Consider the following 25,933-nt stretch of genomic DNA (forward strand, 5'->3'; position numbering starts at 1 on the left):
GAGAGAGAGAGAGAGAGAGATTTTTAAGTGAAAATGTATTAATTGCATAATTTTAGCTTAGACGGAGTATAAGATTATGACTTCCACTCTGAATAATGTCTTGTGATGCTTAATGGCCAGAGGTCACCAGAGACCTATAAGTAATAAAGAAATGCATTGCTAATTAGTTTCTAGTAGTCATTCGATTATACATTCAAATCCTTCTGCTTGCAATTAGTCATCGGGGCCGAAATTAGCCAGAAATAATTGCACTAGTAATGGGTTCATTGAGTGATAACTTTATATCCTTTCCTTAAAATGAGGGGATTTCTCTCCAACTATATGTGCACTTACCTCATTATGAGATCCATTATTTTCAGTTCAAGTGGTATGTGCAAGCAATTTGGGGGCCAAAATTCTAAATGTATGAAAGATAATTCTGTGACTGTACCCATTCCACTTGTCTATGGCTAACTCATTAAAATCCACCAAAACCTAGAGCCAAAATTAAGCAACAATCATTTGTTAAATGTTATGATTATACACTTTAGAAATGCACTAGAAATGAGCTTCCCAATTCTTCTGCAACACACGACGTTGGGAGTGACACCTGGTAACATCCAGCTTGTGGATGTGCTGATCATGCTTACTTGAATCTGGCATCTTACAGACAATGACCAAATAGTGACAATGTGGATGTCAATCAAAGTGCAAGCCTGGCAGCATTAGGCACATGCAATTCTTAGCATGAGTCTCACAATATCAAACTGTACTGTTTCAAAGAACAAGACGTGAGCCGCATATACTTTTACTTATTACTACCGTGCTTACACTCGAGCTGAGGAAGCAACACTTACTAATTATAATTTTGATGAAAATAGTATAATGTTCTAGGTCCACATGTATTATGTTACCTTCACCATTAACAAAAATGCACTGAAACAATGACCTTCAGGGAGGTGACTTATCTTACTAATCGTCAGGGTGCTTCCCTAAATTTTCAACATATGTTAAGCATGAAAAATATAACTTACTGACTACAATATATGCCATGCATTGTTTCAAGTATGAATCCATCATCACATTTAATTCTTGACACATTACAACAAAACTACTATTATCTGCATGTTAAATGTTACAAAACCCATATTTGAAGTGAAGTATATGATAAAAGATAACACAACTTATTAATAGAAATAACTTCAAAACAATTGAGTAATTGGATTCCAAATACATTGCTTTACCTACTCTATTTTAATATGATTTTTTGAAGAATGATACCGTAAAATTTTTACAAATAGGATCACTCAGATAAAAGCCTCAGAAAAATAGTCTTTATTATATTCTTGAAATTTTGTGGGACAAAAATTTATTCTAAAATACAACATTCAATGACTAAAAATAAGATCAGATATATAGATAGAATATATTATTTTCTATTTTCATTCATATAATATCTGTCCAGAAAATTTTTGTAAAAATAGATACTATTTTTGAAATGTTCAATTATTAATTGAAGGGAATGTAAAGATAATCTGGTCAAGAGCCATAATTTTACTCTGTGTACAGTTGAAAAGTGATGAAAAGTGTTGCAGTGATATATTCTATGCAGAAGTTCAGAGCACTCAAATTTTCATGTGAAACTAATTTTTCCCAACTTACCCACCTCTTAAATTTTTGAAAATGTAACTTTTAAAGGACTTTTCAGTGTTTTCCATTAAAAAAAATAACAAAGATCATCAATACCTGCCCAAAACATTCTTGAAGAGAACCAGTATTACCCAAGAACTCTGATGATGTATTGATTCATCTTTGTTAGTAAACCTTGAAAATATTTGTATTAAAATGTTACATAAATAAGAGCTTTATTATACACTGCTAATTAAAATAGAGACGTATTTTAAGTAATTTGAATTGGGCATTGCCCATCTAGGCAATGATCTTGAAGAGAGGACAATAAAAGCTAGCTTGAAATGGCAAAATCCCAGTCTGTCATCTGAAATTTTTCAATACCAAAATGATTGAACCAAGGCACAGAGATTTCACATAATAAACATTGTATAATGCTTTGTTTTTACAGCTCAGCAGAATCCCAAATCCATCAGCAAATGAAAGCTGCTTTAGTTCCTATTTTGCAGTATTACTTCTATAAATAATTTATAGCTCCATAATGTATGAGCATAAACATTTACAAACCTATATTTTTATGTTATAGCCTGATGATTCAAGAAATAGTCTCTAAATTTCTCAACACACCATTTTCAACTCTTCCTGAAACATTATTTAGTGTTTTCTCTCAAGACAGAGATGCTATTCTAACCACATGGAATCACAAAATTTCTCCTTCATTAAGATTTCTGGACTTTCTGTGATCTTTTATCAACCTGAGCCATAAGTGCAATATGACCTTCAAGTGCTTGCAGGGCCTTGGTATTTTTTCCAGGCTGGTCTCAAAAATCTCTTCCTCTCTGATGCCTTCTGTCTTAGTCTCTTTTTCTGCACTGAAATAAAATACCTCACACCCTCAATTTAAAGGAGGAGAGGTTTATTTTGATTCAGGGTTACAAAAGTTTCAATCAACTCTCCACAGGCTCAAATCCAGAAACAGAATGGTGGAAGGATTAGCAAAGCAGAAAGCTGCTTCTGTCATGGTGGCCAAGAAACAGAGATAGAAAGGAGGTCCCAGGGAGGAAGTCGCCTTCTGGCTGACCTCCTTAGGCTAAAACCCTCCAACAACACATCCAACTCTGCATTTATACGTGGGGTAACCAGTGAATCAGTACACCACCCCATGATCCGCGCTCCTGCCTGAAGCCACACCTCTGAACACATGAGGCCTTAGGGGATATTCTAGATCTTAACCACCATGTGTTCTTGTGTACATTTGTGCATTCTCCTTGACTACACTTACCTTTGCTTCCTGCAGTCACATTGTTAATTAACAGATCCCTCTGTGGGCTTTGTAGTCACTGTAGCCAGAATGAAGTTGACTTCATTTTATGTTCTGCAGGGTATCTAGCACTGAGTAGCACTGAGAGTCTCACGAATTCTACCCAGAGGTAGACAAAAAGAAAGAAAAAAAGGATGTGAGAGAGAGAGAGAGAGAGAGAGAGAGAGAGAGAGAGAGACAAAAAAGAGAGGAGAGAGGGAGAAGGAGGAGGAGAGGGAGGGGGAAGGAAAGGAAGAAAAGGCAAAGGAAGAAGATGGGAAAGAAGAGGAGGAGGAGTAAGAAAAAGGGCGGAAGAAAGGAAGGAGGAAAGAGAAAAAAAATGTAAACACACTGTGAATGGTGAAAAGGGGTTGCAGAATAAGGTGAAACTAAGACTAGTATCAAGGATAACTTGCACTCAACCTGACTTCTTGAAGTTTTCAGACTCTAAATATCAGGAAGACAGGCACCATGTCTGTCCTTTTTCAGACTTTTCTAGGTGAATGGTTGCTAATACACGGGTCTTGATATATTTTAAATGAACTTTGCCCTACCAATATCCCAGCCTTTCACTTTATTCTGAGTCTGTGACATCTAAGGCAATTAGTAGATATTAGCTGATGATCAGCTGAATAAATGATTTTAGAATTACAAGTGGTTTTAGAAATTTGGGGAGAGACACATATTGTAGTAAAGTTTTAAGTTATTGCTTGTACTAGAAACAGAAACAGAAGGCGAGGTTACAGAGTATATGGATACATATGGATACAAGTAGGAGTTATTTTTTGTTTTGTTTTGCTTGGCTTTTGATGTGAGAGTTTGAATCCAGGGCTTCACAAAGGTTAAGCACCTACCCCATCACGGATATATACACCACCATTCTTAAATTAAGAAATATTAATTCAACGAAGGTAGAAGCACATGAACTGGTTAACTGGACCAGTATTGACTGGTGACTGGTAATAGAATTCCCTTTTGTTTCGGAAAATTGTGATGGAAGGGTTAATTGATGGCAAGATAAAGTCAAAATTTTACAACTGGCTTTTTGGCCTCCAGTAAGGAGACAGCTCAAGGATTAGACTGACCATATGATGAACCACTCACAACAGCAGTCCAAGGCAGACACAGCGAGGACAAAGAGGACGGCATGCAAGCAGTGGAAAGCAGCTAGAGGGGCGCGTGTTGGTAGTTTTGAAATCTGAACCATTATTGCTCTTACAAGACTCTTGTTGAGTAGGAAGAAGATGGCGACAGAGGGATATAGTCTGACAAGTCTCCTGTCTTTAAGTGGCTTTATTTTTACATCTTTATTTACATCTTTTTAAGGAATCACATTTGATAGAGATTAGAAAGTTGCTAACTCTTATTCCTATAGCTAGTCCTCTACTTTGGGTCACATAAATGCACAGGAAATAATTAAGCTTGGAGTTTTTAATGATTTTACTTTATTCATATGGTGTTTCTAATTTCTCACTAAACTGACAAACCCCCAAGAAAACAAGGTGGAAGTTCAACTCCATTTTGTATCCTTCAATATGACCTTTGGTTCTCCAGACCAGCAGCAAAACAAAACCGGTATAGGATTTGTGTGTAGTGCGTATGTGTGGATATATGCACAATTATTTGTGTGTATTTATAAGCAGTCATCCAACACTCTCCTGTGGCACCTTTGCATTTTAATAGCATATACCTCTTTAAAAAGATGATTTCACTGAGAAGGAAGATCAAACATGGTAGGGGATCTGCATCCCTCTTCTGGAGTTTGAGACTATTTTATTAAGCAGGTACATTTCTCCTGGAGCTGAAGTCCAGAAAACAAATGTGAAGAAGGTATGAGGACAGTGTCCATTTGCTCCGCGTCGTGTCTTTATTGATCTTTAGAAATAGACCGTTAGATGAATAGGTTGCAGTAGGCACAAGGGTAACTAAGCATCATGCCTTTCCAATGGCCCAGAGGGTATACGATAACAGTTTCATCCCACAGAAAGACCTACAAGGCAACTGGATCCTCTCCGGTAGAGAAGACCGTATTGTAATGGCAGCACGGCTAGCATATTGATTGGGAAGGTCTTCTGTTCCTAGGGCTATCCTGTGTACGACAGCAGATGTTGCAGATGCTCAATAGGCAGCTGTGTATTAATAGTACTTGTTATAAGTATACAGTGTTGTAGATCGTTAATTTAGTCTTGGGTTCCACAAACACCCTTTCTTTTCCGACTATTTTTGGATAACTAAGAGCAGAAGACACAAAGTAATGAACTCAAAAGAGCCATAAGCAAAGTCAGTTTCTTCAACAAGTGAATCAAGTTTTCAGTATAAAACATAGGACATACAAATGGAGGAATAACAGTTTAGTCTCTCACAATTACGGCTTCATTCATTTATTTGTTAAACAGCATTCACTGAATACTATTTTCCAAGCATTGCACCAAAATTTGAAGAGCTTAGTATGATAAAATAAAAAGATCATAAATAATGGGGCAATTTTAAAGCAATGTATATGCAAAGAATGTTAGAACTTCTGTGTAAGAGTTTGACATGCTGAAATAGAAGAATCTATTCCATTCAACACAGTCTCTCGAAGCGATTTATCTTTAAACATGGAAACATTTTTAATAAACCATTAATACTCTCTCTTCTCTTCACTCCAGTATTATTGTTTTAAATCGTTATATTATTTGCCTTATGTTGGAGTTTTAAAATAAAATTTTGTTCTTCGGCACGAGCTGCGCTGTAGCCAAGGAGCAGCAGCTGGAGCCTCTCAGGATGCTGGAGCACGGCGAGCTGAGTCCAGGAGCACTGCGCAGACTGGCTTTTGTAGACAGGACTCCATCTGCATAAGGAAGGAGAGGGACTGTGGCAACAGCCAGCAGAAACTCCACATGGGCTTTCTAGACCAAATCTGGGACGCTTCTGTCATGTATCACTGTAAAGTGAACAACCGACTTTGCTCTTGGGGGAGGGTCCTCTCCAGTCCATTGCCACGGACCTGAAGTCGCTGACACAGAAAGAGAACCATGTGGATGCAAAGAGAACACAGCTTAATTTTCAGGATAGATTGCAAACTGTACAAACCGTTCTCAAAAAACAAAAATGCAAAGATGCACTGTAATTTTTATCTTCTCTTTTACTATTCCTAAAAGATTTAGTGTACAGTGTAGGATAGGCCAAATCCTGATGAAGATTTTATGGAGCTCCTGTCTAATCTCTTCATTTTTCTTTATGGCTGGTGCAGGGGGATGTGGTGTGTCCTAACTTCCTGTATTTAGTTCAAGTTCTAGTGCTTTAAATTATAACAACAATGATATGATATTAAAACAGTCCAGTATTTACTTGTTAATGGTTTTGTTTTCCTGAATCTCAATCGTGTGAAGGTTCCTTATATTAGAATATCTAAGAGTATTTTATTTCTGTCATATGGAATAAGGTTAACAAAGTATTTACTTAGATTAAACTAGTAATTGTATGAGGTCAGACTATCTCACAAAATGATGTATCAAAGACACTGTGTGATTTTAAGGACAATGTTTTGTTCTTGAAAAATAAGCCTATACCAGGGATGTCAGAATCAACTGTCACTTCTAATGAAAAAATGCATAATCACACACTATTTAAAATTGTTATTTTCAAGGAAAAAAGGACTTCCTGTATTAGTTTGCCAGAACTATAGCCATTGTTTGGAAAACTACAGACAAAGTGAAGAAAAATGATTTACTTTTAAAATGTAAAGAACTAAGAAATTTTTCAAATCTTTTTTTAAAATGATGTGTCTCCCTGGGCTTCTGGTAAAATAAATCTTATTTTAGTGGAAATAAAATGGCACAAATGTAATTTACTTTTCTGACATTTATGTGTTTGTTTTCATTCTCCATTTAACTTTACAGGAATCATAAAACTGAATTAGCGAACCACTCCTGTGTTTACAAATGCTTTCTGTGTAATTGGTGCATGTTTTACTGATATGAGCTCAACATTACTATACGATTAGTAGACACACACATGAACATTTATTATCGAATCGGTGTCCTTTTCACAGAATATAATCAGATAATTATGATTTTTATAATAGAAACAATTAATTATGATTATATTTCTCAGAAAATTAGGCTAAAGCTTTCTTTTAAAATCACATTTCAAGGAGATAGGAACAACTGAAGCCTTTTAAGCAAATTATGCGTTTTTTATTAAACACATTAGACTTACTGAATGTTCTTGTTGGTGACTTTCTAATCGGCTCCTAAGCATTTAAATATTCAACAATATTTTTAAATAATTTTAATTTGTCATTTTTCAAGAAAGTCTGAACATTTTTATTCTCAGGATAATGAGTTAGGTTGGGCCTAACGTGGTAGTTCATTTTTACAGATAAGGACAAATAACATCTGAGGAGTAACTAAATGACAATATATTAGAGTCTGAACTGCAGTGAGTCCCAGAAATTTATTTGGTCATAATGGGGCAATGAAACATTAACTAGAGAATAAAGCTATTTACACATATACTTTCTGACTTTTAAAAAATATATGGTATATGTAATAAATATCCCATATCACAGGCCAGAGGACAAATGAATTATGGATAGAAATTTCCAAAGGAAATTTAATCAGTTCCTATTTTTAATTGAATACAATCAATTCAAATTTAATCAGTTCACCTTATCTAGCTTAATCAATCACTGAAAAACATTTATTAAGAACTGTAATAATTTTACACCAATTCTAAAATATAAAACTGTGAAGATCAGAGAAAATATGATATCGCAAAGGCAAAAAAATTTCTCTATACAGCTAATACTGAAATACCATCCTAGTTTATGAAATGTGTCAAGAAAGCGTTATGTGCACACACACACATGCACATACACACAACATGAAACACACAGGACAAACACTATATTTGCTTTACAGAAATTTCTTATGGGACCACCCACGGTTATAGCAGCACAGTGTGTCATAGCTAAAACTTGAAAACAGCCCAATTGCCCATCAACTGGACTGGATAAAGATGTGTTTTTAAAAAGAAAATGGAGCACTACTCAGCCATAAAGAAGGAGAGACCGGAAACACTTATAGCTAAGTGGGTGCACCTTGAGGCATACTCTTAAGTGAAATAAATAGGATACACATGTAAATATCGAATAGTATCTCTGATGTAAAAAACTGAAAGTGTAAATAACGATATTTGATTCTAAGCCTTTGAAGATGCCTGCCTAGTTGTCAGTGATTGAAATCTGAGCCACACATACTCTGGACACAGAAATAGGAATAATTACAAACACCCATGGTGCAGCTGTGTCCCAGGTCCTGCTTTGACCACACTAAGGAATTTAAGGACAAGGCAAATTTCCAAGTTGAGTGTTTCAACTTACCAGTTTGTGAGTCTCTAAGAAGAGGGTAGTACTTTCCCAGCCAAACTGAGATTTTATGTATAATCTCAAATGAAGAAGCTTGAGCAAGACTAGACGTGCTCAGGCTGAATGGATGATGAGCTTTGTTATCAGGAAGAAGGCCTCACATGAAAGCCTAGCCCCATGAAAGGTTAGAAGACGTGACAAAGATTGTCAAAGAGGGTGGTCGGAGACCACCTGTGATATGGCTCTCACCGGTAAGAAAACTGGAAGAGGTTTTGGGCAGCGACTGCAAAAGGATATTCTGATTTTCTCTGTTGCTCATGTGACCCAGGCTAGAGGGAATCTTCTGAAAGTATGTGTCCCTTTGGTGACCAGGACTCTCTTCAGAATAAATTCTTTGAGTGAAAAGTCTTCTACTTCCTCTGTCACTGTTATGTTCCCAAGCTCTCACTGATCTGAAGGCATACGAGTTCTTCTTATTTTGTAGCACGTTTAGATAACCAGTGGTTTCACAGTTCCAGGCTCAGCCTATTTTGTTTGGATGTGATTCCTTGAAATTTCATTCTTCTGATCTTTCTATCTTCTTTTTGCACTAGTTCATGTTTCCAATACATAATTTTTCTTTTACTTTTAGGGAAGATACCTAGAAAGGGAAAATCTGAGTCAAATGGCATTTCTATGTCTCGTATCTTGGTGATTGTCCAAATGATTTCCACAGTAGTGTAACCGCTTTACACTCCCAGCAACAATGGAAAAGGACTCCTTTTCTCCCACGGCCTTGCCAGCATTTGTTATTATTGGATTTTTTGATGACAGCTGTGCTTTCTGGACTAAGCTAGAATCTAAATGTTGTTTGAATTTGTATTTCTCAAATGGCCAGTGTTCTGGAACATTTTTTGTTTGTTTGTTTGTTTGTTTGAGACAGGGTCTCTCTATGTGCTTAAGACTGACCTGGAACTCACTAGGTAGCCAGGCTGGTCTCGAACTCACAGCGATCCTCCTGCCTCAGCCTCCCGAGTGCTGCGATTACAGGTGTGCACCACCACGTCCGGCTCTGGAACATTTCTTTATGTACTTATCGGCCATTTGTACTTCTGTGCAGGGAGGAGACTGGATTCTAGATGGGTGGAGGTAGTAGCAGAGATGTTAAATTCAAGGCTGAAATAAGATTCAGACCCAAGCTTTCTGATTCCAAAGTGCTTCAGGTCAACACCAAGGCTGTGTTCTAGGATGTCCTCAGGTCGGTGCCTCCACCAGTGCACTTCTGTAAACTGATGTTGATGCCCTTACTCTCAAGAACAAAGCGTCAAAGGAGGTTCTGTGTTCATCTGCTGGGGTTGGCTAATACGTATAAAAGTTCCCATGATTGAACACTTCCGATTGCTTACTTTTTCCTATTTGTTTACTCTAATAATATTATGAAATCAGTTTTGCATGTTCATTGATACTCATCAATGTTCGTCTCATATTATATAGAGAGATACTTGCACACAATAATACATTTTTCTTTTAAGTTTCTTCTATTGTCAACGCTGCAAAATACAGAGTTTAGCAAATATATATTTGAAGATAAACATGCTATTTTTAAAAGCAATACATTGATATATAGCAAGCAATAATGCCTGAGTACAGAACTCTGTTGACTAGCTCGCAAATACCCTGAAGTAAAATATGAGGAAAGCTCAGCGATCGTAAAGATTTGGAAATATTGTGAATTGATTTTTGATTTTATCTTGAAAATGTAATTCGTTCTTCATGGTTAAATGCTATTACATGTTTAATTGTTTTATAGGCAGAGAATTTATGATTTGAGCTAATTCTTACAGACTCATTAAATTTACTTGTTTAAATGATCATGCTAAGAAGTTAAAATTTCCTGAAAATTACTGAAAATTGCTACAAGTTTAAATGCGATATTTGAAAATTTATTAGCTGAGTAATTGGTTTACATTGATATATCTAATGAAATTTAGTAGAGTAATAAAATATGTACATGAGATAAGCACCAACTTCAGTAAGCTACTAGAAAATTCAAGAAAGAATAGAAATTCCCTGAAAATTTCAGTAGAAATAGAAAGTAGCCTGGGTATATAAATAAGATGTTCAACAAGTTCAAAAAAGGGACACCAAAATCAGCAAGTAATTTTAAGTAGTAAATTTAGTATTTGTTGCAGTCTATTTTATTTGAAGTTCAAAATTATTTCATATTTAATATCTGTTCTTTACCTCCAGAATTTTCATTACTTTCCCCAGCTATTAATCTAGATGAGACGAGTTCATATACTCCGTGAATCCATCCAATATGCTGGAAGTAGACATCATTCTCTTCGCACAGCCCAAAGCCAAGGGACTGGAAGGTGATGAGGTGGGATGGAAATGACTGATAAGTATATCGTTAGAAAAATTTCTCATTCATTTTTAGAGCTACATTCATTTTTCACCAAGCCCTTTTTATCTGCCATTTAGCAAGAATCCAATTACTGAGCGTGAGCTTACTGCCTCGTAAATAACATCTTCTTAGCTTTACAATCACACCATTCCAATTCTGTATTTTGTCAGCAAAAGTCCTGTTTTTAAAAATAATACTTTGACCATCTGCTTGCCCATATGTGCTACACATCACTGAGTGTTAGATTCTCTGCAAGTTTTATAGAGGGTACCACGAGCATTGAATGTGTTTTCTCTCATAATTAGCATTTTACAACCACATTAAATTGATCACAGGTAAACTGTTTCATTTTGGTGTGTTATTTTGATTGTAATCAGACTACTTGCTGGAAAGTGATTTTGTAGCCAATATATTTTGGTTATAAAAAGTTTTCTTTCCCTTTTTATAGTAAATACATTATTTTAAAGGTCATACCTGTCAGACCTATAAATTAAATCCCAGACTTGCAATGTAAGGAGCCCCGCAAAGGAGCCATCAGTGTTTACACTGGGGTGAAGAATGTTATCTTAGCATTTCCATCAGTTTTGATGAGTGATGATGTCATTTTCAGTCTCTACAATTGACTTCTCCCAAATGAAAGTAGAAAAGTGCTCAGTCGGGGATTCTAGTTAGAGCTTTTATGTTGTAAGTTGTGTGTGTGTGTGTATGTTCACATATACATATAAAAGTATATTTTCCTACATAACAGAAGAAACTGTGAATCTGTGTATATTGAGATCTGAAGTTACTCTAGCCTTTCAATGTTGGAATTTTCCTACGTTTGGAGGATGTAGGATTATTTTAAATGTGTTTGGGAACCTACCATACTGAAACTCAGTGTTTTTGCTATACAAACATAAAAAATAAAACACATTTAACTTTTTACTTTCTATACTGTGTTTCCTTGGTTAAAATCTAAGTTGAACAATGATAATTGAGATATGTGTAATCTTTTTACATTATCTAGTATATTTTTTAGACAATTCAGAAATTTTGTGAAGCGATGGCTATTTAAATTTTAAAACAGCTTAAATAAAGTACCTTTCAGTTCCATGATGTTAGTGTCTTCTAATGTAAAATCAAGCTGATAAAAAGTCTAGCTTCTTTTGAAAAAACTTTTATTAGTCTCTGTGTACAGTGCATAATAGTTAAAATCACTGTAAGGAATTAATACATGTACGTAGCATATTTTAATTCTCAAAATTGCTGGTGAGACAGGCAAGCATATATTTCTCTTTCTCCTTTCATATATCTATCCTGATTTTTATTCCCTGAAATATTTTCACTATCTTCAAAAACAACTTGATAGCCAGGTGTAGTGGCGCACTCCTGTAATCCCAGCACTCAGGAGGCTGAGGCAGGAGGATCACTGTGAGTTGGAGACAAGCCTGTGCTACATAGTGAGTTCCAGGTCAGTCTCAACTACATAGTGAGACCCTGTCTCAAAAGAAAAACAAAAACCAACTTGATAATATATTCACATGTAAAAGATATAAATCGATGGAGTAAAGAGAATTGCAGTACTAAATTTTACTATAGATACTGTAGGTAAGTAGAAAGAAAAGGACTCCAAAGTAGAAGTGCTAAGATGATGTGGGGGAAAAGAGAGAAAAAGTCAGGAAAAATTCAATTAAGAAATTAGATGTATTTGTGGCTGTAAAAGGCAACCTTTATAAGGGTATTTATAGTGGTATAGAAAGACTATGAATCAAGAGATCTGTGAATGAGAGAAACTTGGGGAAATTGTGAAAATAGTGGATGTTTTCAAACATCCCTACAGAATATCTCATCAAATATTTGAAATATTTTAAATGTAATCATTCAGTAAAAAGAAGTTGGATATATACTGAGAATGTTCTATGCAAGTCAATCTTTAAGGGATCCTGGAGCCTGATATGGTAATCAGAATAGCTAACTAATATGCATACATTATATGTATATGTCTATAAAATACACACGAACATTCATCCATGAGAATTTTTAAAAAGGTGAAATTGTCGTACAGCACTTGGGAACAGTTGGTCATTGATGGGCATCCAGAATCTTGCAAGAAGTTGGGATGAGGTCAAGAGTAAGAGAAGGAAAATATTATGAGTTTTTTCAACTAAACTCAAATCCAACTACAAATCTTCTTAATATCTAAAGTATAGATTAAGATGGCATGGTACTACAAGGTTCTGTGGGTATCTTACAGGAAAAGCTAAATACTCTCTAGAAGAAATAACTGTTTAATGATTTCAGTGGATCTTTAATCTCTTTCCATAAGTAATGTATGTACATAATTCTCACGTATACAAAATATGATTGCAATGCGTAACACAAGACATGACAAGAAAATACAAATTAAAAACGAACAAAATTCCAATAAGTAAATTAATGCCTAAAGCTACAGATACTCAAGTTATCAGCCACAAACTTTAAAATAACAGCAACCCTAATTTCAATGTTAGTTTCAATATATAATTAAAAACAATGAAGATACAGATTTTTGAAAGAACCCAGTGAAATCCTAAAGGTAAAACTTGGAAATTAGGGACAATATCATAGTAGTTAACAGCAAATTAGTCATTAGTTACACATTAATTGGTATCTTAAAGATAGAGAACGAAACAGGAATGCTATTGTACAACACGGATTATACTAAACACTCCTGAATTTTTAAATCATTAACATTATGACAGGTAAATTTTATTTTCATTAAAAAAAATTAAGGAGGGAGAGGAAAGAGAAAAAGATTACGAACTGATCACTTTGGATATAATGAAAGAATTTTTGTACAGGGTAAATATATCAAATCTGAGATTCAGGAAGTGCTATGAATCCAATTTAGGACTGAAAGAAAGACAAATGTATTTTACTTAAATACCTGTATTGCTGTTGCAAAGAGAGCAAATACTCTTCATCAAAATGTGTATTACCTTCCTAGAAATAAAAAGACTAGTTGGTGACTTCTCCTCAGAAAATTATAAAATTCAAAAGGCAATGTTTAACACTTTGAAAATAATTCCTACCTAGAATTCTATGCCTAATGTATTGGGTATCAATTACCACACGACGACTTATTCAGTCTTACTGATTTGACAAATTTTGAACAATCTTGCCATCTCTGTGGCTCAGGAATCTGTTAAACCTCTCCCTGGCCAATTCAGGCTTAGTCTTTTAGGTGACTATTACATGTCTCAAACCTCCCTGGGTAGATTTCCTTCCAGCTTCAGTCAGATGAGCTGCTGGTGCGCCTCCTCCCAAGACCCGCTACAAAGCTCACTCACTGGTTGTTGGCAGAACTTGCTGCCTCACTTGATGGCCACTCTATGAATTACATGAGTGTCACCATATCTTGGCAGGCAGCTTCACTTTTCCTTGGGGTACCTCAACATAAGGCAGCTGATTCCACTCTGGCAAATGATTCAAGAGAGATCAAGACTGTATCCCAAGACGGAAGCTGTGGTCTTCATATAACACACTCTTGAAAGTAATATCACTTCTGTCATATTCTGTTCTCCAGATGTCAGTCACTAAGTCTGGCTCACATTCAGTGGAAAGGAATATCGTTATGCTTCAACTCTTCACAGAAACAAATAATTTGTGTAGTTTTTAAAATATGTCACATTAAATGGACCTTTAGAGTTGATTTTAAATGCGAGGAATAAGATTATTACAAAGGGAATCTAGATACAGAAAGAAGTGGACACCAGTAGAAAGTGTAACGAGAGGGTATGAGGCAATGTAATTACATATTGACTATAAAGAACAACATTGTCTTTCCTTCCTTCCTTCCTTCCTTCCTTCCTTCCTTCCTTCCTTCCTTCTTTCTTTCTTTCTTTCTTTTTCTTTCTTTCTTTCTTTCTTTCTTTCTTTCTCTCTCTTTCTCTCTCTCTTCCTTCCTTCCTTCCTTCCTTCCTTCCTTCCTTCCTTTCTTTCTTTCTTTCTTTCTTTCTTTCTTTCTTTCTTTCTTTCTTTCTTTCTAGACAGGGTCTCACTATACACTGAGACTGACCTGGAACTCACTATGTAGCCCAGGCTGCTCTCGAACTCACAGTGATCCTCCTGAGAGCTGGGATTACAGCCGTGTGCCACCATGCCTGGATAGCATTGTATTTCTTAATGTGTATGTGTACACACCAAGAACAGCGATGCAAGGACAAAAAAGCATGACAGGGACGGGCGTGGACAAAGAGACAGAGAAAGGAAAATATCTGCCACCTGAAAAAGAGACAGTGGTACTCAAATTTATATTTCAATTTACTTGGAAAGAATAGAAAATACAGTATTACACACTTCTCTATCCTTTATTATCAATATTATATGCCTATAGCAAGGGTGATCAATAACAGGAAGATGAAAGAATACATATATGAGATGTTAGGTAAAGAATGGGGTAATAAAACCTTTTTAAAATAAAAAAGAGACATAAGATGAAACAGAATAATTGGGCATGGTGGCACCTGTAATCTCAGTGCCCTAGAGGCTGAGGCAGGAGGATCACTGAGAGTTTGAGGCCAACTCTGGCTACATAGTGAGTTCAAAGCTAGCTTGAACTACATAATAAGACCCTGTCTCAGAGAGAGAGAGAGAGAGAGAGAGAGAGAGAGTACAAAATCGTATAAATAAACCTGAAAGTAAATAGTTATTTCAATTAAGAAACGTTAACATGAAGAAGACACAGATGAAAACCAAATGTATGTCACAAACAACTGGCAATATGTTTATCTAACTTGTGGATAGCTTTAAAGGATGGAAAAATATACTATGTAAAATCAAGCAGATGAGTGATAGCTACTAACCGAAAACAGCCTTTAGGGCAGGAGAGATAATGAATGATGTTTCATAGTCGAAGAGTTATGTGAGGAAGGTTAAAAATGCAGCATTGTTGATAATACTACTATTACCCAGTGTGGACTGAGTCTGAGTCAGCCGCTTTTGCTTTCTGAAGGCGTTGTATTTCAGAACTATCTGAGCTTTAATACTTAGTAGAACTTTTTTGCAAATCATTTTTGTCCTAATTTCCTAGAAAGATTCTTTAATATATGTGAAACATAGAAGTTATGTCGTTGTCTTCCTAAGTTGGTAAGTAGCATTTTTCAGAGAAATTTGAGCTCGCTTATTTTGTCATAATGTTGCTTTTAATTCACTTTTATTTTTCCTTTCATCTCAACAGAATCCTGGCTTTGCTTCCTTTTTCATGACTGTTAGTTTTACTTTATGAGGGATTCTCTCTCTTTCCCTTCCTACTCCTGTTTCTCTTCTCCTTCTTCTTCCTCCTCTTTTTTCTTGTCTTCTTCCTCACTTTTTGATTATTCTTAGAAAATTCTTAAATTTTATTAGTCTTTCAAAATTCTCCTTACCGATCTGCTATTTCCATGTTCCTACTTTAGTAAGTTCTGTTCTTATTTAATACGATTTAATGCCTTTTACTTATTTTAAAGTTTTTACTTTTTTCTTAATTTCTTAAATTGAGCAATTTTCTCTTCAGGTTTGCATTTTGAGAGAAACATTTTCCTCCAATGACTGTGCACACTGTGCAGTGCTCCAGCTGTCTGTCGGTTCTAACACGCGCTTTCTCCTCATCTTCACATTTCCCCAGTGGGTATGCGTACCATCTCATCACCAATCTGCGAGCTGAATTTTGTTTTTCCTTCCTTCCAGAGATATTTTTGTGTTGACATGATTATCTCTTTTAGGTTGCTTTCTTGAATTTTATCTTCACAAAGTTTGGAACTGCACACTCTTTCTAATTCTGGTTGGATTTCTCATCTGGATCAGTCCTAAATTTACCATCCTGCCCACTTGACTAGTGTAGGTAGATTAAAAAAACAAAACAAAACAAAAAAAACTCAAAATTTCTAAATTTTTCTAGAGAACTTTAAGGCACAGTTTTGCTTTGGTGCTCACTAACAGCTTGGGATTCCTACTTTTCCTTGTCCTTCATGAGTGCCTTTTACCATGGTGACTGACCCTTTACAAAGGATGACCTTCATATCTTGGGGTTTTATAATTTGAGTTGTTTTTTTGGTACGGTTGTTCTGATAAGATGTTCATCCTGAAACCACAGAACGCTGAGTTATCAAGTAGGGCCATTCTTAAAAGCAATTAATTAAAACATTATAATTTACTCATTATTGATGTATTTTCCAAAAATATTAATAAAATTTCTCATCATGCATAAACTCTCTGAACTGTGAATTGCTTAGTGAAAAAAGTCTTCTACTATTGCAATTCTATTAGCCATTGAGAGTTGTTAACAAATCTAATCACAGTAAGACTGTAATAAAATTAAGAAATTGTAAACCTGAGTGTATTTTGGTACAACATGTAAGGAAACTGAAGAAAAATATTTTAATTATATTTTTAATGTTGCTAATCAAGTTATTGACAGTGAATGGATTTAAGCCTAGCACTTTTATTTTTCTTTTATCGTTCTTTACCCTAATGCTAATTTAAATATTGTTTGATTAAGTTTAACGCATAAGTACCAAACTAAACATGTTCCAAAATTATCTTGATTTTGAAAACAGTGTAGTGGATGTTAATGGAGGAGACCATACAATAGGTTAGATACAGAGTATATGTAAAATTTGTGCTCTCCCCTCAGTTTAGATGTACACATAAATGTGCTTCAGAAAAAATAAATGTCTTAAAAATAGCAGCTATAAAGTAGAAACTATTCTATCCTTATTTTGCAGCTAGGAAGCGAAGTCATATAGAGGTCAACATTTATCTTTCCTGAAATTTTATCAAGAGAGAGTGGCATGAAAATACTGGAATCCATCGTTATATTCTTCAAAACCTTGCGTGAAATAATGAATGAGCGTGTGTGGGAATGCACGTGGCGTGTGTGTTAATAGCTATATTTATAGTCTGTCCGATTTCATGCCCAAAGGCTTTTAAGAATCACATAATTAAAGTCAGTTTGTGGTGATGGGGTTTAGGCTTACAAAAGAGTCTTAGGAAGTCTGGGTTTTTTCTAATTAAGAGAACTACCAGGGTGCTAAATGGAATTCTGCGCTTGGCGAACTCCCTTTGCTTTTTACACGGAGTTATATTTGCGGATGAAATATGCCGGGGATGAGCATTAAAAGCTCTTGTGCCACATAGACCCTCTCCAGAATTATTTTCTGAAAACACTCTGCAGTTTGGCAGCTGCTTTGCAACCTGGGAGTGCGTTTTAATTGGTAACACATGACATTATGAGTGAGGGATTTATTTCTCCACAAATTCCCTGCTCTTTTTTAGCCTATTACTGCGAATATTTGAGTTAATATCACTGGCAGTTAGTATTAAAAACTCTTTGGAAGCACTGTATAATAGGATGGCCTGTTTCCCTCAAGAAAGAGACAGAGTGGGGGGAATAGGAATGAATCTGGTTGTATATATTTTGTTGTTCACATTCGCTTTGTCTTATGGTTTTTGACCTTTGACTATTGCTGTTTGCCCCAAGTCGTAATGAACTTTGACATTATTGTATCACTAACATTTTCAGAAAAGAAATATCTTTTGTATTACAGTCTACTGGATTTGTCGCAGTGGCTGTAATAATATGAGGCTTTTAGTTAATTTTATGTAATTTTAAAATTTTACTTATTTCCCTGAAGGTGAAGCCCGTATCATTAGCAACATACCTGTCTTACTTAAAGGGCTCAGCAGCTCTTAATTTATCCTAGGATTTCTCTTTAATCAAGTGAAAAATATAAAGTTGAAGTGGACTGACTAAGAACATTGGGCTTTGTGGTCAAATGTGTTTAAATTTGAATTTCAATTGGCTTTTGGCTCTATGACTTTGGGACAGTTTAGCCAACTTCATTAAGGACTAGTTCTTGAAAAATAAGATAGGGATAATAATATTTAAAGTGAATGAATGAAGAAATAGAAGTAAAAATCTTAACAGAGTGTTTGTCAAATACTTATTCAAGAAATGAATTGTAATTAGCTCTTGCCCTATAACATAAAGAGTTAATCATATCGTATAAGCCATGAGCTGACAAGAAATAGATTTAGAAAAGTCTCACTTTGAAAGAATTACGTAAAAGATCGTAGACATTTTTTTATATTTTAGATCTAATATTTGTCTATAAAATGATTTGAGAAACCTGTAAGTAGATTTTTAAAGCTTTAATACTTTCTAACCATTGATGATGCTATTTTAAATCTTAAAATACATACGTTATTTTGCAGCACAAAATAAAAATGCATGACATTCAACTCATGGTGTTTTCAGAACATATTTAATGCAAGTATCGCATCCCTTGATATCTAAGTGAGTTTAGAAACAACAACAAAAAAAGTTGATTTCTTTAGTCAACTATTTGTTAGTTCAGGAAGGAACGATTTTTTTTTTTTTTTTTTTTTTTTTTTTTTTTTTACCTTGCATTTGTGAGGCAGGCAGTAGAAACGCTGAGCTAACCCCCCAGTCCAGGAAGAATTTATTTTTAAAATTCAGGCTTAACAGGGCCGGGGATTTAGGTCAGCGGTTCGGTGGCCTGCCTTGCAAGGGCAAGGACCAGAGTTCAATCCCCGGTACAAAAATAAATAAATAAATAAATAAATAAATAAATAAATAAATAAATAAATAAATAAAATTCAGGCTTAACAGCAGTGCTCTAGGTTTCTCATGTTTTATTTTTATTATAAAAACCTTAAAATTCTTAAATTCAGATATAACTATAAAGTTATTTTCTCCCATGGTAATATTACTTTTGATGCTGCTAGTATTGAATACATTAAATATTTGATAGATTATGCTTTTTGACTATTGAATAATGGCTTAAAAATGGTAGGTGTTAAATTAAAGCCATATACACTCTAAGAAATCCTTATTGCCTTTGAGCAAATTTTTAGAGGGAAATTTTAAAACAGAACATATCATGTTAAATAAACATTATCCTAGTAAAGTCTCTATAGGATTGGTTTTGATGTAGGAATCCAGTTATTCTTTTTTTTTGGTACTGGGGATTGAACTCGGGTCCTTGCACTTGCAACGCAGGCCACTGAACCACTGAGCTAAATCCCCAGCCCTCCTCCAGTTATTTTAAAATTGCATATATACAACATTTATGCACAGATGTGTATGTAGGTATGAATTATTTATAAGTGTGCATGTACATATGAGTATATACATAGGTGTGCTTACAATATACACCAGAATGTCTAAATGTAATATAGAGTGATCATAACTATATGCTTCCTTATAACTAGTAATTAGTAAAACATTATTGCAGTTGAAGTAGATGACTTGCTTTATATTTTCCAATAAAATGCTGGGAATGGAGAGAGGCTGATAAATGGATACTGAACTACAGTTAGGTAGCAGTAGAAGTTTGGCATACTGTTGGACATGACAGAGAAATTAGACAATAATTATGTACTGTCAATTTCAAAAGGCAAGAAGGAAGGATTTTCAGAGTTTTCATCATGAAGAAACGATAACTATTTGAGATGATAAATTTTCTTGACTGACTTAAAAATTATTCATTATATATGTTGTATCAGACATTGCATTATGTTCCATGAATATGCACAACTTTTTTTATACATGCCCATTACAATAAATTTTCAATGCCAAAAAATAAATGAGCCACTGTAGCCTAATGATGATATTGTGGCAGAAGACACTAACATAACTCTAGTTATGCTTAGATGTCCTACTAGCTCTTATTGTCACCATGTGAATAAAAACATACTGGTTACTTTTTAAGCCAACAACTGAACTAAATATAAAGACAACATTAAAAATGTGCTTTTTCTAAATGGAAGTAAAGTGTTTGTTTGTAAATGGAGAGGGGAGGAGGGGGGTGAAAGGAGGGCAGGGACAAGGAGAAAAATAAGAATCAAGACCTATTATGTAAAGGTACAGGATCCTAATGATGAATGTAACTGTACTGTATACCTAGATTGTACCAATACACTCAATAAAAAGAAAAAAAAATATGCTTTTTCTAACTTTTCAGTACTTCCACGATTCATCTGTTCATTCTTCCTTGTTTTTCTTATGACATATCTTCTGGTTCACCGAGTCTGTATTCCGTTCACCTATCTTTTTAAAGAAATTTATATATGTTTTCTTAATTTATTTAACATTTAAACTGTAGTAATTGTATGTTTAATTGATTCCAACTCTTGAATGAAATTCTAACTTTTTGCATTTCCATAAGCTTAATAAAAGTACCTATATGTCTTCTACTACTTGTTTTCTTCCTTTTGTGAATACTTCTATGCACACCCTTGGGGCATCTGTCCTTTGATTTTGTAAAGTTATTATAAAGTACAAGAGGTATTAATTTCATGTTAAAAAATAATTTAAAGCTAGTCCCTTTGTCTTTGTGATTCTGTACGGTTCTGATTTTTTTTTTTTAAAAAATCTCTCAGTAAAAAATCCTAACACGTAATGTTTTTTGGAACAGTAATCCAAGGTCTATGTAGTTTACCCGAGCTTTAAAAGCCGGGGCCCTTGATTCTAACTCGTGCCGAGCGACCCATTCCACATTACCCAGGATGCTTCTTAACCTCCCAGTAACATTTCTGGAAATGACATGTGCCCTAGCAAAAGTAAAATAAAGTTAAAAGAAAAAAAAAAAAGGAAAGTAATCGATATTGACTGTTCGCTTCAATTTTTTTTTCTTTTTCTTTTTTTTCCTGATAAACATCAACCATACTTATCTTGAGGAGGATTGGCTTATTGACACCTCATTGTCTTGTTAAAAATCTTTTTCCTCTCAGAAAAGGTAGAATTAATCCTTGTTATTTCTCATTGTTAAATCCCCTGGAAATAGTATAATTGAAATTAACAACATTTATTATACAATTAATATGAATTAATATGAATGAGTGTTCTCATTTATTTCTAGGAACCTCGGCATGGACAGTTATTACTATTCCTATTTTATCTACATGAAAACAGCAGCTTAGAAAGTTTGAATATTTGCTTTCCTTTGTGTAGCTCTCAAGTGCCAAAGTTACAGTTTGGACATGTAGCTCTGACACCAAAGACCAAAGTCTCAACCATGCAAAACATAAATTAGAATATAGCGATTTTCAAAAGTATCTCTTCAATAACTTAATTTAAAACTTAACTTTATATTTTAATTTTCACCTTATTGAAAATCTTTCACAACTCTGATTTTACGTTGTGAAATTGTTATATAAAGTAAGTTATATTAAAGTTTTTGCCAATATTTGGCATTCACTTCATTTGCTAGAGTATGAATTTAAGAATGTTTATTAAACCATAAGCATAAATAATGATAGCATTTGCTTTCTTATGAATTTGTTTATTATATTAAAATACAAATATAGCCAGAAATTCAGTAGATTATTTCTTTCTGTAAGTTAAATTTTGATTTTACAGAATTGTTTTGCTTATTTGTTTCTCTTTTTTTTAAAGAATTCATTTTTGCTAAGTTATAATAATGTCCAGAGCAATATCATTGGAATACTTAGATGTCTGGTGATTTGGAATTTTTGTTATTATTATTAGCATTTACTGCATGTCTGTGGGTTATATTTGACAGCACTAAATATTCTTCTAAACCCACATGTATATTATTTTACATATAATGCTGTCGGTGTGTTCAACACGAAGGAGATGATGTGTATATATACAAAATTCATTGGAATTGGTAACAATTTGTTGCACAAACTCATGTGCGCACACCTAAAATATTGTATGAAATAATAAATGTCTTATTTCATATTTTACACTAGAAAAGCCAAGTAATTTTAAGATGTCTAATCGGTTTTGTTCCTTATGACTATTTTTAATAATTCTATGCATATAGACTATTACTGGTGAATATATTTTATTTGTTTTGTTTTTGTTTTTGTTTTTTTTGAGACAGGGTCTCACTACATAGTGAGACTAACCTGGAACTCACTGTGTAGCCCAGGCTGGTCTTGAACTCGCAGTGATCCTCCTGCCTTAGCCTCCCCAGTACTGGGATTACTGGCATGCACCACCATGCCCAGCTGGTGAATATATTTTAACTTATCTGTTTTATGTCATTATCTTTTGTATGATAAAACTAGAGGAAGATATTTCATATCATGAAAATTTAATAATGTTAAATTAGATTATATCATGTTTCACTGTAGTATCTACTTACTGCTTTTAGAATGGCAAAATATATGTTAAAATTTACCTAACCTTGAGTTTATCATAATATGTATCAGATTTTTCTACAATTTTACAATTAAAGTGATACACAATACATAATTTAATATATTTAAATTTAAGTATATTTCAAATACTGCAAATTTGTTTCCAGACTACTACAAGAAAGCGACTATTGCAATAAAATTAGTCATGCTAAATTTTTGATTTGTCAATGGATGTAAAAATTATATTATTAAATATTTTAAAAATTGTATTTACTCTATAATCTATTAAATATAGTATAACATATTTAAAAATTAGCTCAATTTAAATATGTTTTACTGGGAAAAAAATGATGACAATCACCTAATCCTTCAGAAAGTCTTAATCTTTCTGCTGATGCAAGGTCTGGTTCAGTGTTGATGTTTGCGTATTGAAATGGTGCTTGCTGAAGGTTGAGGTGGCTCTGGAATTCTTAAAAATAAGACAATAAAGTTTTCAGTGTTGATTCTTTCTTTCACAAAATATTTCTCTACAACATGCAATGCTATTTGATAGTATTTTACCCACCATAGAACTCATTTTAGAATCAGGAGTCAATTTTTGTGAACCTTTCTGCTGATAAGTCTATTATGATTATGAATAGTCTAAAGACTTTGTTGTTATTTCAACAATATTTAACAATGTTTACAGCATATTCACCGAAGATATTATCTCCAGAAAAGAAAAGCTTGCTTTGCTTATTCAAAAGAAGCAACTGCTCATAATTAGTGTTTCAATGCAAGGCTGCCAAGTTGTGGTTGCATCCTCAGGCCCCACAGTCTACATCCAGTAGTTTTCCAGCAATTTCCATCTTATCCACAGTTACTCTGCCACTGAAATCTTGAAATCTCTCTATCTACCATAAAGGCAGACTTCTTCCAACTTCTTCCATATTTCTATTATTATTGATATTTTGATCTCCGCTCATGAATCATAAATGCTTTTAAAGTTGTCAACAATGAAGAAACCTTTCTGAAAGATTTTCAATTTACTTTGTTCACACCCATCACATGAATGACTATTTCCAATAGCTATTGCCACACAAAATATGTTTATGAAAACTGGCTCTATACATTCAGAAGATTGAATCTAGATCTGTATTTCTCACCATGTACTAAAATAAAATAAAACAGGATGAAAGACCTAAATATTAAAAAGAAATACTTAGCATGCTGGAAAACAAATAGGTAAAACTCTTGAAGACATGGTCATAAATGAGAACTTTCTCAATAGAATCCCATTTGCACAAGAAATAACACGAAAAATCTAAAAACGGGATATATCAAATTAAAAAATGTTTGCACAGCAAAGGAACTAATCAACACAGTGAAGGGACAACATACAAAACTGGAAAAAAAAAAACAATTTTCATGTACACCTTGAAGTTGTCTAATATATAGGCTATGTAAAAAATAAAAATATCTAAACTCAATCAAGAAATGGGCAACTAAAATGAAAAGACACTTCTCATAAGAATTTCAAGTGTCCATAAACACATGAAAAATCTTCAACATCTCTGGCCATTACAGAGACATGCAAATTAAAGCAACAATGAAGAATCCAACTACTCCAGAAAGAATGGCTATCAGTAGGGCATTAAATAATAAGAGCTGGCAGTGAGAAGAAATGAGCCCTTTTGTAGTGTTGGTGCAAAGTCAACTAGTGCATCCACTGTGAACATCAGGATGCAGATCCTCACAGAACTAAAACTAGGAATTCCACTGGACCAAGCTGTCCCCTTTCTAGGAAACTTCCTAAAAGAGTCAAATATATCATATTACAGCAGTACATGTATCATGCATGCTTTTATCACAATTCAGGATACCTAAATCTCACAAGCAGCCTATATGAAAGAAGAATGGATTAAAAGCATAACATTTATGCACAATGGAATTCTATGCTATAACAAAGGGCAAATTTGAGTCATTTGTAAGATAATGGATGGATCTTGAGATGATAAAATAAATCAGGCAAGTCTCAAGTATCTTATGGTTCTTCTTATATGGAAATCCAAAGTAAAAAAATAAATTAAAGAGCAAAACAAAAGACAGATAAAGGAAATGGGGAGCAAGAACTTCTTGAAAGGCAATGAGACCAAGAAATGGAAGGAGTAGGAGGCCGAGAAGGGGAAGAGGATAAAAAATATTTAAGATGACTATGAAGATGTGGCAACTTCCTGCGATGAGTGGTTATTATGTACTGAAGACATGTGCTAATAAAAAATGAAATTTTGTATTTGTCAAACAGTAAGACTTGAAAATTGAAATTATGTCCTAATCCATGGGCTACAGGCTAATACATTAACAAGCATGGCATCACCATTAATCTTATTTTAGATCTCCATCAGAGTGCTTAGATGACCAAGTATACTGTTAATGAACAATGATCATATGAAATAATTTTTTAAGAGTCGGACGTCTTAATAATCTGTTTAAAACATTGTTTAACATGTAGTAAGCAGATGCACTGTCATTGAAGTTTTGTTGTTCATGTATACAACAAGGGTAAAGTCAATGAGGTATAATACCTAGGGAGGGGCCATAGGAATTTTGAAATGGTGAAGCATTAAGTAACCTAAATTCACCAGCTAAATTAGCCCCTGCAAAGAGTCAGCCTTTCTTCCAAACTTACATTGAGTCACTGACCTCTCCTCTGCAGCTATGAAAGTTATAGAGAACACCTTCTCATAGAAGGCTGTTGTCTGAATCCAACACCATTTGAGGTCAGATCATAGCACTTACTGAGCAGCTTTGCTGTCTTACATGACAATGCATCATGATATTCTAGTAACCATAGCAACACCAAGAATCCTGGAATAAAAACCACCAGAACAGATATCAGAAAAATAGAAAATAAATATTGAAATTGTGCCAGAATTGCCAACATGTGACATACAGACATGAAATGAAGATAGGCTATTACAAAAATATCACAGTGGGCTTTCTGGACTCATGGTTGCCAGAAACCTCCAGTTTATAGAACACATAGTATCTACTAAGCACAATAAAATGTAGTGAAATGTGGTGTGCCTATATCTCCTTAGGACAGATTATAAAATACATGTTTAGTGAGTTCAGGGTAAGACGTTTTGATAAATGTTGACAGGGCACAAAAATGCTT

The 25,933-nt window shown here is 34.3% G+C and overlaps 1 long non-coding RNA gene across 2 annotated transcripts in view; it reads right to left on the reverse strand.

Moving 5' to 3' along the window:
• Window positions 1-25,521, reverse strand: part of LOC104856766 — a 44,041-nt gene extending 18,520 nt beyond the window's left edge. The window contains exons 1-3 of one of the 2 annotated variants that reach the window (XR_778701.1): window positions 25,445-25,521; window positions 23,138-23,245; window positions 16,590-16,726 (exon numbers count right to left, since the gene is read on the reverse strand). This is a non-coding gene — a long non-coding RNA (uncharacterized LOC104856766). Of the gene's footprint in view, window positions 1-16,589; window positions 16,727-23,137; window positions 23,246-25,444 lie in introns of those variants that run through there. The other variant, XR_778700.2, reaches the window with a different exon arrangement.
• Between the last annotated feature and the right edge of the window lie 412 nt (window positions 25,522-25,933).

Source organism: Fukomys damarensis, unplaced genomic scaffold (genome assembly GCF_012274545.1).
Source record: "Fukomys damarensis isolate Sample0158 unplaced genomic scaffold, DMR_v1.0_HiC HiC_scaffold_21, whole genome shotgun sequence".
In the NCBI taxonomy this organism is placed as follows: Eukaryota; Metazoa; Chordata; class Mammalia; order Rodentia; family Bathyergidae; genus Fukomys; species Fukomys damarensis.